The sequence below is a fragment of the Pleurodeles waltl genome, chromosome 6, assembly GCF_031143425.1.
Source record: "Pleurodeles waltl isolate 20211129_DDA chromosome 6, aPleWal1.hap1.20221129, whole genome shotgun sequence".
Lineage (NCBI taxonomy): Eukaryota > Metazoa > Chordata > Amphibia > Caudata > Salamandridae > Pleurodeles > Pleurodeles waltl.
The window spans coordinates 82,871,129-82,890,832 of record NC_090445.1 but is presented as its reverse complement, the minus strand read 5'-3'; the positions used below and the strand labels follow the sequence as shown (position 1 = coordinate 82,890,832).

Sequence of the window (19,704 nt, the reverse complement as noted above, 5' to 3'; positions counted from 1 at the left end):
AGTGTGAACTCTCCCTGTTTTGCGAGGTGGCAGTCAGCCTCCAGAGCAGTGTTTCGCAGGCTGCCGGAATGGCCGAGCGGTGTAAGGTGCCACATTCTAGAGCTGTATCGTCCCCAGTCCCGTGATCAAATCCCGCTGCTGACATAAAGTAGTTTTCATACCTACTTTAATCATAACACCAGCGGGGATGAGACCTTAAACTCCACTTTTTGAAAGGATGGGGGGGGACAGGACGGACCGGAGCGGACTCCGAGCTCGCTGTAAGCACGGGCGGCTCAGGCTAGGAAAGGGCGCAGGAAAGGTTTGGCCTAGGACCGCTCTCAGCGGCGCCTCCCAGGGCTGGAAGTGCTGCGTTGTGTGGAGTCCTGTGGGAATCGTGAGGCAAACGTCAGGATGTGTGTGTGTGTCTCGTTTTAAGCCTCAGCGAAATATCTGAAAAAGGTGAGAGTTAATGTTAAACCCGAAAATGGAAAAGCCTTTAAAAATCATCATGCCCAATGTGGGGCTCGAACCCACGACCCTGAGATTAAGAGTCTCATGCTCTACCGACTGAGCTAGCCGGGCTGCTGTGCCTGTGATATTTCACACAACCTCTGTGTGTTCTTTGTGAGGAAGTAGTGTGTGGTTATCCCAAGAGGCCCCTTTGTTTCATTTTCTCTGCTGCTGACTCGACACAGGCACCTTTCTCCATCTCTCGCTCTACCCCAGTCTTATGTCCCCATCAGTCTCTCTGGAGCTCACTCTGGTACATACATGCATCTGTCCTCTCAACCTGTCTCTGGGCACATACTTGAATGTCCAGTAGAGAACAGTGTGAACTCTCCCTGTTTCGCGAGGTGGCAGTCAGCCTCCAGAGCCGTGTTCGGGAGGCTGCCGGAATTTCTGAGCGGTGTAAGGCGCCACATTCAAGAGCAGTATCTTCCCCAGTCCCGTAATCAATTCCCGCTGCCGACATAAATTAGTTTTCATACCTACTTTAATCATAACACCAGCGGGGTTGAGACCTTAAACTCCTCTTTTTGAAAGGATGGGGGGGGAGATAGGACGGACCGGAGTGGACTCCCAGCTCGCTGTAAGTACGGGCGGCTCAGGCTAGGAAAGGGCGTAGGAAAGGCTCGGCCTAGGACCGCTTCCAGCGGCGCCTCCCACGGTGGGAAGTGCTGCGTTGTGTGGAGTCCTGTGGGAATCGTGAGGCAAACTGCAGGATGTGTGTGTGTGTGTAGTTTTAAGCCTCAGCGAAATATCTGAAAAAGGTGAGAGTTAATGTTAAACCTGAAAATGGATAAGCCTTTAAAAAGCATCACGCCCAACGTGGGGCTCGAACCCAGAACCCTGAGATTAAGAGTCTCATGCTCTACCGACTGAGCTAGCCGGGCTGCTGTGCTTATGTTATTTCACACATCCTCTGTGGGTTCTTTGTGAGGAAGTAGTGTGTGGTTATCCCAGGAGGCCCCTTTGTTTCATTTTCTCTGCTGCTGACTCGACACAGGCACCTTTCTCTTTCTCCATCTCTCGCTCTACCCCAGTCTTATGTCTCCATCAGTCTCTCTGGAGCTCACTCTGGTACATACATGCATCTGTCCTCTCAACCTGTATCTGGGCACATACTTAAATGTCCAGTAGAGAACAGTGTGAACTCTCCCTGTTTTGCGAGGTGGCAGTCAGCCTCCAGAGCAGTGTTCCGCAGGCTGCCAGAATGGCCGAGCGGTGTAAGGTGCCACATTCTAGAGCCGTATCATCCCCAGTCCCGTGATCAAATCCCGCTGCTGACATAAAGTAGTTTTCATACCTACTTTAATCATAACACCAGCGGGGATGAGACCTTAAACTCCTCTTTTTGAAAAGATGGGGGGGACAGGACGGACCGGAGCGGACTCCGAGCTCGCTGTAAGCACGGGCGGCTCAGGCTAGGAAAGGGGGCAGGAAAGGCTGGGCCTAGGACCGCTCCCAGCGGCGCCTCCCAGGGCTGGAAGTGCTGCGTTGTGTGGAGTCCTGTGGGAATCGTGAGGCAAACGGCAGGATGTGTGTGTGTGTGTCGTTTTAAGCCTCAGCGAAATATCTGAAAAAGGTGAGAGTTAATGTTAAACCCGAAAATGGAGAAGCCTTTAAAAAGCATCACGCCCAATGTGGGGCTCGAACCCACGACCCTGAGATTAAGAGTCTCATGCTCTACTGACTGAGCTAGCCGGGCTCCTGTGCCTATGTTATTTCACACACCCCCTGTGTGTTCTTTGTGAGGAACTAGTGTGTGGTTATCCCAGGAGGCCCCTTTGTTTCATTTTCTCTGCTGCTGACTCAACACAGGCACCTTTCTCTTTCTCCATCTCTCGCTCTACCCCAGTCTTATGTCCCCATCAGTCTCTCTGGAGCTCACTCTGGTACATACATGCATCTGTCCTCTCAACCTGTCTCTGGGCACATACTTAAATGTCCAGTAGAGAACAGTGTGAACTCTCCCTGTTTCGCGAGGTGGCAGTCAGCCTCCAGAGCCGTGTTCGGGAGGCTGCCGGAATTTCCGAGCGGTGTAAGGCGCCACATTCAAGAGCAGTATCTTCCCCAGTCCCGTAATCAATTCCCGCTGCCGACATAAATTAGTTTTCATACCTACTTTAGTCATAACACCAGCGGGGTTGAGACCTTAAACTCCTCTTTTTGAAAGGATGGGGGGGAGATAGGACGGACCGGAGCGGACTCCCAGCTCGCTGTAAGCACGGGCGGCTCAGGCTAGGAAAGGGCGTAGGAAAGGCTCGGCCTAGGACCGCTCCCAGCGGCGCCTCCCAGGGTGGGAACTGCTGCGTTGTGTGGAGTCCTGTGGGAATCGTGAGGCAAACTGCAGGATGTGTGTGTGTGTGTGTGTAGTTTTAAGCCTCAGCGAAATATCTGAAAAAGGTGAGAGTTAATGTTAAACCCGAAAATGGATAAGCCTTTAAAAAGCATCACGCCCAACGTGGGGCTCGAACCCATGACCCTGAGATTAAGAGTCTCATGCTCTACCGACTGAGTTAGCCGGGCTGCTGTGCCTATGTCATTTCACACATCCTCTGTGTGTTCTTTGTGAGGAAGTAGTGTGTGGTTATCCCAGGAGGCCCCTTTGTTTCATTTTCTCTGCTGCTGACTCGACACAGGCACCTTTCTCTTTCTCCATCTCTCGATCTACCCCAGTCTTATGTCCCCATCAGTCTCTCTGGAGCTCACTCTGGTACATACATGCATCTGTCCACTCAACCTGTCTCTGGGCACATACTTAAATGTCCAGTAGAGAACAGTGTGAACTCTCCCTGTTTTGCGAGGTGGCAGTCAGCCTCCAGAGCAGTGTTTCGCAGGCTGCCGGAATGGCCGAGCGGTGTAAGGTGCCACATTCTAGAGCTGTATCGTCCCCAGTCCCGTGATCAAATCCCGCTGCTGACATAAAGTAGTTTTCATACCTACTTTAATCATAACACCAGCGGGGATGAGACCTTAAACTCCACTTTTTGAAAGGATGGGGGGGGACAGGACGGACCGGAGCGGACTCCGAGCTCGCTGTAAGCACGGGCGGCTCAGGCTAGGAAAGGGCGCAGGAAAGGTTTGGCCTAGGACCGCTCTCAGCGGCGCCTCCCAGGGCTGGAAGTGCTGCGTTGTGTGGAGTCCTGTGGGAATCGTGAGGCAAACGTCAGGATGTGTGTGTGTGTCTCGTTTTAAGCCTCAGCGAAATATCTGAAAAAGGTGAGAGTTAATGTTAAACCCGAAAATGGAAAAGCCTTTAAAAATCATCATGCCCAATGTGGGGCTCGAACCCACGACCCTGAGATTAAGAGTCTCATGCTCTACCGACTGAGCTAGCCGGGCTGCTGTGCCTGTGATATTTCACACAACCTCTGTGTGTTCTTTGTGAGGAAGTAGTGTGTGGTTATCCCAAGAGGCCCCTTTGTTTCATTTTCTCTGCTGCTGACTCGACACAGGCACCTTTCTCCATCTCTCGCTCTACCCCAGTCTTATGTCCCCATCAGTCTCTCTGGAGCTCACTCTGGTACATACATGCATCTGTCCTCTCAACCTGTCTCTGGGCACATACTTGAATGTCCAGTAGAGAACAGTGTGAACTCTCCCTGTTTCGCGAGGTGGCAGTCAGCCTCCAGAGCCGTGTTCGGGAGGCTGCCGGAATTTCTGAGCGGTGTAAGGCGCCACATTCAAGAGCAGTATCTTCCCCAGTCCCGTAATCAATTCCCGCTGCCGACATAAATTAGTTTTCATACCTACTTTAATCATAACACCAGCGGGGTTGAGACCTTAAACTCCTCTTTTTGAAAGGATGGGGGGGGAGATAGGACGGACCGGAGTGGACTCCCAGCTCGCTGTAAGTACGGGCGGCTCAGGCTAGGAAAGGGCGTAGGAAAGGCTCGGCCTAGGACCGCTTCCAGCGGCGCCTCCCACGGTGGGAAGTGCTGCGTTGTGTGGAGTCCTGTGGGAATCGTGAGGCAAACTGCAGGATGTGTGTGTGTGTGTAGTTTTAAGCCTCAGCGAAATATCTGAAAAAGGTGAGAGTTTATGTTAAACCTGAAAATGGATAAGCCTTTAAAAAGCATCACGCCCAACGTGGGGCTCGAACCCAGAACCCTGAGATTAAGAGTCTCATGCTCTACCGACTGAGCTAGCCGGGCTGCTGTGATTATGTTATTTCACACATCCTCTGTGGGTTCTTTGTGAGGAAGTAGTGTGTGGTTATCCCAGGAGGCCCCTTTGTTTCATTTTCTCTGCTGCTGACTCGACACAGGCACCTTTCTCTTTCTCCATCTCTCGCTCTACCCCAGTCTTATGTCTCCATCAGTCTCTCTGGAGCTCACTCTGGTACATACATGCATCTGTCCTCTCAACCTGTATCTGGGCACATACTTAAATGTCCAGTAGAGAACAGTGTGAACTCTCCCTGTTTTGCGAGGTGGCAGTCAGCCTCCAGAGCAGTGTTCCGCAGGCTGCCAGAATGGCCGAGCGGTGTAAGGTGCCACATTCTAGAGCTGTATCATCCCCAGTCCCGTGATCAAATCCCGCTGCTGACATAAAGTAGTTTTCATACCTACTTTAATCATAACACCAGCGGGGATGAGACCTTAAACTCCCCTTTTTGAAAAGATGGGGGGGACAGGACGGACCGGAGCGGACTCCGAGCTCGCTGTAAGCACGGGCGGCTCAGGCTAGGAAAGGGGGCAGGAAAGGCTGGGCCTAGGACCGCTCCCAGCGGCGCCTCCCAGGGCTGGAAGTGCTGCGTTGTGTGGAGTCCTGTGGGAATCGTGAGGCAAACGGCAGGATGTGTGTGTGTGTGTCGTTTTAAGCCTCAGCGAAATATCTGAAAAAGGTGAGAGTTAATGTTAAACCCGAAAATGGAAAAGCCTTTAAAAATCATCACGCCCAACGTGGGGCTCGAACCCACGACCCTGAGATTTAGAGTCTCATGCTCTACCAACTGAGCTAGCCGGGCTGCTGTGCCTATGTCATTTCACACATCCTTGTGTGTTCTTTGTGAGGAAGTAGTGTGTGGTTATCCCAGTAGGCCCCTTTGTTTCATTTTCTCTGCTGCTGACTCGACACAGGCACCTTTCTCTTTCTCCATCTCTCGCTCTACCCCAGTCTTATGTCCCCATCAGTCTCTCTGGAGCTCACTCTGGTACATAAATGCATCTGTCCTCTCAACCTGTCTCTGGGCACATACTTGAATGTCCAGTAGAGAACAGTGTCAACTCTCCCTGTTTCGCGAGGTGGCAGTCAGCCTCCAGAGCCGTGTTCCGGAGGCTGCCGGAATTTCCGAGCGGTGTAAGGCGCCACATTCAAGAGCAGTATCTTCCCCAGTCCCCTAATCAATTCCCGCTGCCGACATAAAGTAGTTTTCATACCTACTTTAATCATAACACCAGCGGGGTTGAGACCTTAAACTCCTCTTTTTGAAAGGATGGGGGGGAGACAGGACGGACCGGAGCGGACTCCGAGCTCGCTGTAAGCACGGGCGGCTCAGGCTAGGAAAGGGCGCAGGAAAGGCTCGGCCTAGGACCGCTCCCATCGGCGCCTCCCAGGGTGGGAAGTGCTGCGTTGTGTGGAGTGCTGTGGGAATCGTGAGGCAAACTGCAGGATGTGTGTGTGTGTAGTTTTAAGCCTCAGCGAAATATCTGAAAAAGGTGAGAGTTAATGTTAAACCCGAAAATGGATAAGCCTTTAAAAAGCATCAAGCCCAATGTGGGGCTCGAACCCATGACCCTGAGACTAAGAGGCTCATGCTCTACCGACTGAGCTAGCCGGGAAGCTGTGCCTATATCGTTTCTCACATCCTCTGTGTGTTCTTTGTGAGGAAGTAGTGTGTGGTTATCCCAGGAGGCCCCTTTGTTTCATTTTTTCTGCTGCTGACTCGACACAGGCACCTTTCTCTTTCTCCATCTCTCGCTCTACCCCAGTCTTATGTCCCCATCAGTCTCTCTGGAGCTCACTCTGGTACATACATGCATTTGTCCTCTCAACCTGTCTCTGGGCACATACTTAAATGTCCAGTAGAGAACAGTGTGAACTCTCCCTGTTTTGCGAGGTGGCAGTCAGCCTCCAGAGCCGTGTTCCGCAGGCTGCCGGAATGGCCGAGCGGTGTAAGGTGCCACATTCTAGAGCAGTATCGTCCCCAGTCCCGTGATCAAATCCCGCTGCTGACATAAAGTAGTTTTCATACCTACTTTAATCATAACACCAGCGGGGATGAGACCTTAAACTCCTCTTTTTGAAAGGATGGGGGGGGACAGGACGGACCGGAGCGGACTCCGAGCTCGCTGTAAGCACGGGCGGCTCAGGCTAGGAAAGGGCGCAGGAAAGGCTCCGCCTAGGACCGCTCCCAGCGGCGCCTCCCAGGGTGGGAAGTGGTGCGTTGTGTGGAGTCCTGTGGGAATCGTGAGGCAAACTGCAGGATGTGTGTGTGTGTGTGTGTAGTTTTAAGCCTCAGCGAAATATATCTGAAAAAGGTGAGAGTTAATGTTAAACCCGAAAATGGAGAAGCCTTTAAAAATCATCACGCCCAACGTGAGGCTCGAACCCACGACCCTGAGATTAAGAGTCTCATGCTCTACCGACTGAGCTAGCCGGGCTGCTGTGCCTATGTCATTTCACACACACTCTGTGTGTTCTTTGTGAGAAAGTAGTGTGTGGTTATCCCAGGAGGCCCCTTGGTTTCATTTTCTTTGCTGCTGACTCGATACAGACACCTTTCTCTTTCTCCATCTCTCGCTCTACTCCAGTCTTATGTCCCCATCAGTCTCTCTGGAGCTCACTCTGGTACATACATGCATCTGTCGTCTCAACCTGTCTCTGGGCACATACTTAAATGTCCAGTAGAGAACAGTGTGACCTCTCCCTGTTTTGCGAGGTGGCAGTCAGCCTCCAGAGCCATGTTCCGGAGGCTGCCCGAAAGGCCGAGCGGTGTAAGGTGCCACATTCTAGAGCAGTATCGTCCCCAGTCCCGTAATCAAATCCCGCTGCCGACATAAGGTAGTTTTCATACCTACTTTAATCATAACACCAGCGGGGATGAGACCTTAAACTCCTCTTTTTGAAAGGATGGGGGGGGACAGGATGGAACGGAGCGGACTCCGAGCTCGCTGTAAGCACGGGCAGCTCAGGTTAGGAAAGGGCGCAGGAAAGGCTGGGCCTAGGACCGCTCCCAGCGGCGCCTCCCAGGGCGGGAAGTGCTGCGTTGTGTGGAGTCCTGTGGGAATCGTGAGGCAAACGGCAGGATGTGTGTGTGTGTGTGTAGTTTTAAACCTCAGCGAAATATCTGAAAAATGTGAGAGTTAATATTAAACCCTAAAATAGAGAAGCTTTTAAAAAGCATCACACCCAACGTGGGGCTCAAACCCACGACCCTGAGATTAAGAGTCTCATGCTCTACCGACTGAGCTAGCCGGGCTGTTGTGCCTATGGCATTTCACACACCCTCTGTGTGTTCTTTGTAAGGAAGTAGTGTGTGGTTATCCCAGGAGGCCCCTTTGTTTCATTTTCTCTGCTGCTGACTCGACACAGGCACCTTTCTCTTTCTCCATCTCCCGCTCTACCCCAGTCTTATGTCCCCATCAGTCTCTCTGGAGCTCACTCTGGTACATACATGCATCTGTCCTCTCAACCTGTCTCTGGGAACATACTTAAATGTCCAGTAGAGAACAGTGTGAACTCTCCCTGTTTCGAGAGGTGGCAGTCAGCCTCCAGAGCCACGTTTGGGAGGCTGCCGGAATGGCTGAGCGGTGTGAGGTGCCACATTCAAGAGCAGTATTTTCCCCAGTCCTGTGATCAAATACTGCTGCCGACATAAAGTAGTTTTCATACCTACTTTAATCATAACACCAGCGGGGATGAGACCTTATAATCCTCTTTTTGAAAGGATAGGGGGGGGACAGGACGGAGCGCAGCGGACTCCGAGCTCGCTGTAAGCACGGGCGGCTCAGGCTAGGAAAGGGCGCAGGAAAGGCTTGGCCTAGGACCGCTCCCAGCGGCGTCTCCCAGGGCGGGAAGTGCTGCGTTGTGTGGAGTCCTGTGGGAATCGTGAGGCAAACTGCAGGATGTGTGTGTGTGCAGTTTTAAGCCTCAGCGAAATATCTGAAAAAGGTGAGAGTTAATGTTAAATCCCCAAATTGAGAAGCCTTTAAAAAGCATCACGCCCAACATTGGGCTCGAACCCACGACCCTGAGATTAAGAGTCTCATGCTCTACCGACTGAGCTAGCGGGGCTGCTGTGCCTATGTCATTTCACACACCCTCTGTGTGTTCTTTGTGAGGAAGTAGTGTGTGGTTATCCCAGGAGGCCCCTTTGTTTCATTTTCTCTGCTGCTGACTCGACACAGGCACCTTTCTCTTTCTCCATCTCTCGCTCTACCCCAGTCTTATGTCCCCATCAGTCTTTTGGGAGCTCACTCTGGTACATACATGCATCTGTCCTTTCAACCTGTCTCTGGGCACATGCTTAAATGTCCAGTAGAGAACAGTGTGAACTCTCCCTGTTTCGCGAGGTGGCAGTCAGCCTCCAGAGCTGTGTTGCGGAGGCTGCCGGAATGGCCGAGCGGTGTAAGGTGCCACATTCAAGAGCAGTATCTTCCCCAGTCCTGTGGTCAAATCCCGCTGCTGACATAAAGTAGTTTTCATACCTACTTTAATCATAACACCAGCAGGGATGAGACCTTAAACTCCTCTTTTTGAAAGGATGGGGGGGGGGACAGGACAGACAGGAGCGGACTCCGAGCTCGCTGTAAGCACGGGCGGCTCAGGCTAGGAAAGGGCGCAGGAAAGGCTCGGCCTAGGACCGCTCCCAGCGGCGCCTCCCAGGGCGGGAAGTGCTGCGTTGTGTGTAGTCCTGTGGGAATCGTGAGGCCAACTGCAGGATGTGTGTGTGTGTTGTTTTAAGCCTCAGCGAAATTACTGAAAAAGGTGAGAGTTAATGTTAAACCCTAAAATGGAGAAGCCTTTAAATAGCATCACACCCAACATGTGGCTCGAACCCACGACCCTGAGATTAAGAGTCTCATTCTCTACCGACTGAGCTAGCCGGGCTGCTGTGCTTATCTCATTTCACACACCCTCTGTGTGTTCTTTGTGAGGAAGTAGTGTGTGGTTATCCCAGGAGGCCCCTTTGTTTCATTTTCTCTGCTGCTGACTCGACACAGGCACCTTTCTCTTTCTCCATCTCTCGCTCTACCCCAGTCTTATGTCCCCATCAGTCTCTCTGGAGCTCACTCTGGTACATACATGCATCTGTCCTCTCAACCTGTCTCTGGGCACATACTTAAATGTCCAGTAGAGAACAGTGTGAACGCTCCCTGTTTCGCGAGGTGGCAGTCATCCTCCAGAGCTGTGTTCCGGAGGCTGCTGGAATGGCCGAGCGGTGTAAGGTGCCACATTAAAGAGCAGTATTTTCCCCAGTCCTGTGATCAAATCCTGCTGCCCACATAAAGTAGTTTTCATACCTACTTTAATCATAACACCAGCGGGGATGAGACTTTAAACTCCTCTTTTTGAAAGGATGGGGGGGGACAGGACGGACCTGAGCGGACTCCGAGCTCGCTGTAAGCACGGGCGGCTCAGGCTAGGAAAGGGCGCAGGAAAGGCTCGGCATAGGACCGCTCCCAGCGGCACCTCCCAGGGCGGGAAGTGCTGCGTTGTGTGGAGTCCTGTGGGAATCGTGAGGCAAACTGCAGGATGTGTGTGTGTGTGTGTAGTTTAAAGCCTCAGCAAAATATCTGAAAAAGGTGAGATTTAATGTTAAACCCGAAAATGGAAAAGCCTTTAAAAAGCATCACACCCAACATTGGGCTCGAACCCACTACCCTGAGATTAAGAGTCTCATGCTCTACCGACTGAGCTAGCCGAGCTGCTGTGCCTATGTCATTTCACACACCCTCTGTGTGTTCTTTGTGAGGAAGTAGTGTGTGGTTATCCCAGGAGGCCCCTTTGTTTCATTTTCTCTGCTGCTGACTCGACACAGGCACCTTTCTCTTTCTCCATCTCTCGCTCTACCCCAGTCTTATGTCCCCTTCAGTCTCTCTGGAGCTCACTCAGGTACATACATGCATCTGTCCTCTCAACCTGTCTCTGGGCACATACTTAAATGTCCAGTAGAGAACAGTGTGAACTCTCACTGTTTCGCAAGGTGGCAGTCATCCTCCAGAGATGTTTTCCGGAGGCTGCCGGAATGGCCGAGCGGTGTAAGGCGCCACATTCAAAAGCAGTATTTTCCCCAGTCCCGTGGTCAAATCCCGCTGCTGACATAAAGTAGTTTTCATACCTACTTTAATCATAACACCAGCGGGGATGAGACTTTAAACTCCTCTTTTTGAAAGGATGGGGGGGGACAGGACGGACCGGAGCGGACTTCGCGCTCACTGTAAGCACGGGCGGCTCAGGCTAGGAAAGGGCGCAGGAAAGGCTCGGCATAGGACCGCTCCCAGCGGCGCCTCCCAGGGCGGGAAGTGCTGCGTTGTGTGGAGTCCTGTGAGAATCGTGAGGCAAACTGCAGGATGTGTGTGTGTGTGTGTAGTTTTCAACCTCAGCGAAATATCTGAAAAAGGTGAGAGTTAATGTTGAACCCGAAAATGGAGAAGCCTTTAAAAAGCATCACGCCCAACGTGGGGCTCAAACCCACGCCCCTGAGATTAAGAGTCTCATGCTCTACCGACTGAACTAATCAGGCTGCTGTGCTTATGTCATTTCACACACCCTCTGTGTGTTCTTTCTGAGGAAGTAGTGTGTGGTTATCCCAGGAGGCCCCTTTGTTTAATTTTCTCTGCTGCTGACTCGACACAGGCACCTTTCTCTTTCTCCATCTCTCGCTCTACCCCAGTCTTATGTCCCCATCAGTCTCTCTGGAGCTCACTCTGGCACATATATGCATCTGTCCTCTCAACCTGTCTCTGGGCACATACTTAAATGTCCAGTAGAGAACAGTGTGAACTCTCCCTGTTTCGCGAGGTGGCAGCCATCCTAAAGAGCCGTGTTCTGGAGGCTGCCGGAATGGCCGAGCGGTGTAAGGTGCCACATTCAAGAGCAGTATTTTTTCCAGTCCTGTGATCAAATCCCGCTGCCGACGTAAAGTAGTTTTCATGTCTACTTAATTCATAACACCAGCGGGGATGAGACCTCAAACTCCTCCTTTTTGAAAGGATGGGAGGGGGGGGGGTGGCAGGACGGACCGGACCGGACTCCGAGCTCGCTGTAAGCACGGGCGGCTCAGGCTAGGAAAGGGCGCAGGAAAGGCTCGGCCTAGGACCGCTCCAAGCGGCGCCTCCCAGGGCGGGAAGTGCTGCGTTGTGTGGAGTCCTGTGGGAATCGTGAGGCAAACTGCAGGATGTGTGTGTGTGTGTAGATTCAAGCCTCAGCGAAATATCTGAAAAAGGTGAGAGTTAAAGTTATACCCGAAAATGGAGAAGCCTTTGAAAAGCATCACCCCCAACGTGGGGCTTGAACCCACACCCCTGAGGTTAAGAGTCTCATGCTCTACTGACTGAGCTAGCCGGGGTGCTGTGCCTATGTCATTTCACACACCCTCTGTGTGTTCTTTGTGAGGAAGTAGTGTGTGGTTATCCCAGGAGGCCCCTTTGTTTCATTTTCTCTGCTGCTGACTCGACACAGGCACCTTTCTCTTTCTCCATCTCTCGCTCTACCCCAGTCTTATGTCCCCATCAGTGTCTCTGGAGCTCACTCTGGTACATACATTCATCTGTCCTCTCAACCTTTCTCAGGGCACATACTTAAATGTCCAGTAGAGAACAGTGTGAACTCTCCCTGTTTCGCGAGGTGGCAGTCAGCCTCCAGAGGCGTGTTTCGGAGGCTGCCGGAATGGCTGAGCGGTGTAAGGCGCCACATTCAAGAGCAGTATCTTCCCCAGTCCCATGATCAAATAGCGCTGCTGACGTAAAGTAGTTTTCATACCTACTTTAATCATAACACCAGGGGGGATGAGACCTTAAACTCCTCTTTTTGAAAGGATGTGGGGGGACAGGACGGACTGCAGCGGACTCCGAGCTCGCTGTAAGCACGGGCGGCTCAGGCTAGGAAAGGGCGCAGGAAAGGCTCGGCCTAGGACCGCTCCCAACGCGCCTCCCAGGGAGGGAAGTGCTGCGTTGTGTGGAGTCCTGTGGGAATCGTGAGGCAAACTGCAGGATGTGTGTGTGTGTGTGTAGTTTTAAGCCTCAGCGAAATATCTGAAAAAGGTGAGAGTTAATGTTAAACCCGAAAATGGAGAAGCCTTTAAAAAGCATCACGCCCAATGTGGGGCTCAAACCCACAACCCTGAGATTAAGAGTCTCATGCTCTACCAACTGAGCTAGCCAGGATGCTGTGTCTATTTCATTTCACACACCCTCTGTGTGTTCTTTGTGAGGAAGTAGTGTGTGGTTATCCCAGGAGGCCCCTTTGTTTCATTTTCTCTGCTGCTGATTCGACACAGGCACCTTTCTCTTTCTCCATCTCTCGCTCTACCCCAGTCTTATGTCCCCATCAGTCTCTCTGGAGCTCACTCTGGTATATACATGCATCTGTCATCTCAACCTGTCTCTGGGCACATACTTAAATGTCCAGTAGAGAACAGTGTGAACTCTCCCTGTTTCGCGAGGTGGCAGTCAGCCTCCAGAGCCGTGCTCTGCAGGCTGCCGGAATGGCTGAGTGGTGTAAGGCGCCACATTCAAGAGCAGTATCTTCCCCAGTCCCATGATCAAATCCCGCTGCTGATATAAAGTAGTTTTCATACCTACTTTAATCATAACACCAGCGGGGATGAGACTTTAAACTCCTCTTTTTGAAAGGATGGGCGGGGACAGGACGGACTGGAGCGGACTCCGAGCTCGCTGTAAGCACGGGCGGCTCAGGCTAGGAAAGGGCGCAGGAAAGGCTCGGCCTAGGACCGCTCCCAGCGGCGATTTCCAGGGCGGGAAGTGTTGCGTTGTGTGGAGTCCTGTGGGAATCGTGAGGCAAACTGCAGGATGTGTGTGTGTGTGTGTGTGTAGTTTTAAGCCTCAGCAAAATATCTGAAAAAGGTGAGAGTTAATGTTAAACCCGAAAATGGAGAAGCCTTTAAAAAAGCATCATGCCCAACATAGGGCTCGAACCCACGACCCTGAGATTAAGAGTCTCATGCTCTACCGACTGAGCTAGTCGGGCTGCTGTGCCTATGGCATTTCACACAGCCTCTGTGTGCTCTTTGTGAGGAAGTAGAGTGTGGTTATCCCAGGAGGCTCCTTTGTTTCATTTTCTCTGCTGCTGACTCGACACAGGCACCTTTCTCTTTCTCCATCTCTCGCTCTACCCCAGTCTTATGTCCCCATCAGTCTCTCTGGAGCTCACTCTGGTACGTACATGCATCTGTCCTCTCAACCTGTCTCTGGGCACATACTTAAATGTCCAGTAGAGAACTGTGTGAACTCTCCCTGTTTCGCGAGGTGGCAGTCAGCCTCCAGAGCTGTGCTCCGCAGGCTGCCGGAATGGCCGAGTGGTGTAAGGTGCCACATTCAAGAGCAGTATCTTCCCCAGTCCCATGATCAAATCCTGCTGCTGATATAAAGTAGTTTTCATACCTACTTTAATCATAACACCAGCGGGGATGAGACTTTAAACTCTTCTTTTTGAAAGGATGGGGGGGGGGACAGGACGGACCAGGACGGACCGGAGCGGACTCCGAGCTCGCTGTAAGCACAGGCGGCTCAGGCTAGGAAAGGGCACAGGAAAGGATCGGCCTAGGACCGCTCCCATCGGCGCCTCCCAGGGCGGGAAGTGCTGCGTTGTGTGGAGTCCTGTGGGAATCGTGAGGCAAACTGCAGTATGTGTGTGTGTGTGTAGTTTTAAGCCTCAGCAAAATATCTGAAAAAGGTGAGAGTTAATGTTAAACCCGAAAATGGACCAGCCTTTAAAAAGCATCACGCCCAACGTGGGGCTTGAACCCACAACCCTGAGATTAAGATTCTCATGCTCTACAGACTAAGCTAGTCGGGATGCTGTTCCTATATCATTTCACACACCCTCTGTGTGTTCTTTGTGGGGCAGTAGTGTGTGGTTATCCCAGGCAGCCCCTTTGTTTCATTTTCTCTGCTGCTGACTCGACACAGGCACATTTCTCTTTCTCCATCTCTCGCTCTACCCCAGTCTTATGTCCCCATCAGTCTCTCTGGAGCTCACTCTAGTACATACATGCATCTGTCCTCTCAACCTGTCTCTGGACACATACTTAAATGTCCAGTAGAGAACAGTGTGAACTCTCCCTGTTTCGCGAGGTGGCAATCAGCCTCCAGAGCAGTGTTCCGAAGGTTGCCGGAATGGCCGAGCGGTGTAAGGTGCCACATTCAAGAGCAGTATTTTCCCCAGTTGTAGGAGGCTGGACTGGCTTGTAGTGAGTACCAGGGGGTACTTGCACCTTGCACCAGGCCCAGTTATCCCTTATTAGTGTATAGGGTGTATAGCAGCATAGGCTGATAGATAATGGTAGCTTAGCAGAGCAGCTTAGGCTGAACTAGGAGACGAGTGAAGCTCCTACAGTACCACTAGTGTCACTTGCACAATACCATAAGAAAACGCAATACACAGATATACTAAAAATAAAGGTACTTTATTTTTATGACAATATGCCAAAGTATCTCAGTGAGTACCCTCAGTATGAGGATAGCAATTATACACAAGTTATATGTACACAATACCAAAAATATGCAGTATAGTCTTAGAAAACAGTGCAAACAATGTATAGTTACAATAGGATGCAATGGGGGCACATAGGGATAGGGGCAACACAAACCATATACTCCAAAAGTGGAATGTGAACCACAAATGGACCCCAAACCTATGTGACCTTGTAGAGGGTCGCTGGGACTATTAGAAAATAGTGAGAGTTAGGAAAATAGCCCTCCCCAAGACCCTGAAAAGTGAGTGCAAAGTGGACTGAAGTTCCCCAAAAGACAAAGAGTCGTGATAGAGGAATAATGCAGGAAAGACACCAACCAACAATGCAACAACTGTGGATTTCCAATCTAGGGTACCTGTGGAACAAGGGGACCAAGTCCAAAAGTCACAAGCAAGTCGGAGATGGGCAGATGCCCAGGAAATGCCAGCTGCGGGTGCAAAGAAGCTTCTACTGGACAGAAGAAGCTGCGGTTTCTGCAGAAACAAAAAGGGCTAGAGACTTCCTCTTTGGTGGACCGATCCCTCTTGCCATGGAGAGTCGTGCAGAAGTGTTTTCCCGCCGAAAGAACGCCAACAAGCCTTGCTAGCTGCAAATCTTACGGTTAGCATTTTTGGACGCTGCTGTGGCCCAGGAGGGACCAGGAGGTCGCAAATTGGACCAGGAGAGAGAAGGGACGTCGAGCAAAACAAGGAGTCCTCTCTGAAGCAGGTAGCTCCCAGAGAAGTGCCAGAAACAGGCACTACGATGATGTGTGAAATGGTTCTCGCCGAAGTTGCACAAAGGAGTCCCACGTCGCCGGAGACCAACTTAGAAAGTCGTGCAATGCAGGTTAGAGTGCCGTGGAACCCAGGCTTGGCTGTGCACAAAGGATTTCCGCCGGAAGTGCACAGCGGCCGGAGTAGCTGCAAAAGTTGCGGTTCCCAGCAATGCAGTCTAGCGAGGTGAGGCAAGGACTTACCTCCACCAAACTTGGACTGAAGAGTCACTGGACTATGGGAGTCACTTGGACAGAGTTGCTGGATTCGAGGGACCTCGCTCGTTGTGCTGAGAGGAGACCCAAGGGACCGGTAATGCAGCTTTTCGGTGCCTGCGGTTGCAGGGGGAAGATTCCGTCGACCCACGGGAGATTTCTTTGGAGCTTCTGCTGCAGAGAGGAGGCAGACTACCCCCACAGCATGCACAAGCAGGAAAACAGTCGAGAAGGCGGCAGGATCAGCGTTACAGAGTTGCAGTAGTCGTCTTAGCTACTTTGTTGCAGTTTTGCAGGCTTCCAGCGCGGTCAGCAGTCGATTCCTTATCAGAAGGTGAAGAGAGAGATGCAGAGGAACTCTGATGAGCTCTTGCATTCGTTATCTAAAGTTTCCCCAGAGACAGAGACCCTAAATAGCCAGAAAAGAGGGTTTGGCTACTTAGGAGAGAGGATAGGCTACTAACACCTGAAGGAGCCTATCAGAAGGAGTCTCTGACTTCACCTGGTGGCACTGGCCACTCAGAGCAGTCCAGTGTGCCAGCAGCACCTCTGTTTCCAAGATGGCAGAGGTCTGGAGCACACTGGAGGAGCTCTGGACACCTCCCAGGGGAGGTGCAGGTCAGGGGAGTGGTCACTCCCCTTTCCTTTGTCCAGTTTCGCGCCAGAGCAGGGGCTAAGGGGTCCCTGAACCGGTGTAGACTGGCTTATGCAGAATTGGGCACATCTGTGCCCAAGAAAGCATTTCCAGAGGCTGGGGGAGGCTTCTCCTCCCCTGCCTTCACACCATTTTCCAAAGGGAGAGGGTGTAACACCCTCTCTCAGAGGAAGTCCTTTGTTCTGCCATCCTGGGACAAGCCTGGCTTGACCCCAGGGGGGCAGAAACCTGTCTGAGGGGTTGGCAGCAGCAGCAGCTGCAGTGAAACCCCAGGAAAGGCAGTTTGGCAGTACCAGGGTCTGTGCTACAGACCACTGGGATCATGGAATTGTACCAACAATGCCAGGATTGCATAGAGGGGGCAATTCCATGATCTTAGACATGTTACATGGCCATATTCGGAGTTACCATTGTGAAGCTACATATAGGTAGTGACCTATATGTAGTGCACGCGTGTAATGGTGTCCCCGCACTCACAAAGTTCAGGGAATTGGCCCTGAACAATGTGGGGGCACCTTGGCTAGTGCCAGGGTGCCCTCACACTAAGTAACTTTGCACCTAACCTTTACCAGGTAAAGGTTAGACATATAGGTGACTTATAAGTTACTTAAGTGCAGTGTAAAATGGCTGTGAAATAACGTGGACGTTATTTCACTCAGGCTGCACTGGCAGGCCTGTGTAAGAATTGTCAGAGCTCCCTATGGGTGGCAAAAGAAATGCTGCAGCCCATAGGGATCTCCTGGAACCCCAATACCCTGGGTACCTCAGTACCATATACTAGGGAATTATAAGGGTGTTCCAGTAAGCCAATGTAAATTGGTAAAATTGGTCACTAGCCTGTTAGTGACAATTTGAAAGAAATGAGAGAGCATAACCACTGAGGTTCTGGTTAGCAGAGCCTCAGTGAGACAGTTAGGCACTACACAGGGAACACATACATATAGGCCACAAACCTATGAGCACTGGGGTCCTGACTAGCAGGGTCCCAGTGACACATAACAAACATACTGAAAACATAGGGTTTTCACTATGACCACTGGGCCCTGGCTAGGAGGATCCCAGTGAGACAGTGAAAATACCCTGACATACACTCACAAACAGGCCAAAAGTGGGGGTAACAAGGCTAGAAAGAGGCTACTTTCTCACACCAGTCCTGTGATCAAATCCCGCTGCCGACATAAAGTAGTTTTCATACCTACTTTAATCATAACACCAGCGGGGATGAGACCTTAAACTCCTCTTTTTGAAAGGATGAGGGGGGACAGGACGGACCGGAGCAGACTCCGAGCTCGCTGTAAGCATGGGCGGCTTAGGCTAGGAAAGGGCGCAGGAAAGGCACGGCCTAGGACCGCTCCCAGCAGCGCCTCCCAGGGCGGGAAGTGCTGCGTTGTTTGGAGTCCTGTGGGAATCGTGAGGCAAACTGCAGGATGTGTGTGTTTAGTTTTAAGCCTCAGCGAAATATCTGAAAAAGGTGAGAATTAATGTTAAACCCGAAAATGGAGAAGCCTTTAAAAAGCATCACACCCAACGTGGAGCTCGGACCCACGACCCTGAGATTAAGAGTCTCATGCTCTACCGACTGAGCTAGCCGGGCTGCTGTGCTTATGTCATTTCAAACACCCTCTGTGTGTTCTTTGTGAGGAAGTAGTGTGTGGTTATCCCAGGAGGCCCCTTTTTTCATTTTCTCTGCTGCTGACTCGACACAGGCACCTTTCTCTTTCTCCATCTCTCGCTCTACCCCAGTCTTATGTCCCCATCAGTCTCTCTGGAGCTCACTCTGGTACATACATGCATCTGTCCTCTCAACCTGTCTCTGGGCACATACTTAAATGTCCAGTAGAGAACAGTGTGAACTCTCCCTGTTTCGCGAGGTGGCAGTCAGCCTCCAGAGCCGTTTTCCGGAGGCTACCGGAATGGCCGAGCGGTGTAAGGCGCCACATTCAAGAGTAGTATCTTCCCTAGTCCCGTGGTCAAATCCTGCTGCTGACATAAAGTAGTTTTCATACCTACTTTAAACATAACACCAGCGGGGATAAGACCTTAAACTCCTCTTTTTGAAAGGATGGGGGGGACAGGATAGACCGGAGCGGACTCCGAGCTCGCTGTAAGCACGTGCGGTTCAGGCTTGGAAAGGGCGCAGGAAAGGCTCGGCCTAGCACCGCTCCCAGCGGCGCCTCCCAGGGCGGGAAGTGCTGCGTTGTGTGGAGTCCTGTGGGAATCGTGAGGCAAACTGCAGGATGTGTGAGTGTGTAGTTTTAAGACTCAGCGAAATATCTGAAAAAGGTGAGAGTTAATGTTAAACCCGAAAATGGAGAAGCCTTTAAAAAGCATCACGCCCAACGTGGGGCTCAAACCCACGACCCTGAGAAGAGTCTCATGCTCTACCGACTGAGATATCCGGTCTGCTGTGCCTATGTCATTTCACACACCCTCTGTGTGTTCTTTGTGAGGAAGTAGTGTGTGGTTATCCCAGGAGGCCCCTTTTTTCATTTTCTCTGCTGCTGACTCGACACAGGCACCTTTCTCTTTCTCCATCTCTCGCTCTACCCCAGTCTTATGTCCCCATCAGTCTCTCTGGAGCTCACTCTGGTACATACATGCATCTGTCCTCTCAACCTGTCTCTGGGCACATACTTAAATGTCCAGTAGAGAACAGTGTGAACTCTCTCTGTTTCGCGAGGTGGCAGTCAGCCTCCAGAGCCGTGTTCCTGAGGCTGCCGGAATGGCCGAGCGGTGTGAAGTGCCACATTCAAGAGCAATATCTTCCTCAGTCCTGTGATCAAATCCCCCTGCTGACATAAAGTAGTTTTCATACCTACTTTAATCATAACACTAGCAGGGATAAGACCTTAAACTCCTCTTTTTGAAAGGATGGGGGGGGGGACAGGACGGACTGGAGCAGACTCCGAGCTCGCTGTAAGCACGGGCGGC

General features: G+C 51.5%; 2 non-coding genes across 2 annotated transcripts; both read right to left on the bottom strand.

The window, feature by feature from the left end:
* Positions 1 to 491: 491 nt before the first annotated feature.
* On the bottom strand, positions 492 to 564 carry TRNAK-CUU (transfer RNA lysine (anticodon CUU)). The gene has a single exon. It is a non-coding gene; the product is annotated as a tRNA-Lys (tRNA).
* A 3,191-nt stretch (positions 565 to 3,755) lies between these two features.
* On the bottom strand, positions 3,756 to 3,828 carry TRNAK-CUU (transfer RNA lysine (anticodon CUU)). The gene has a single exon. It is a non-coding gene; the product is annotated as a tRNA-Lys (tRNA).
* Between the last annotated feature and the right edge of the window lie 15,876 nt (positions 3,829 to 19,704).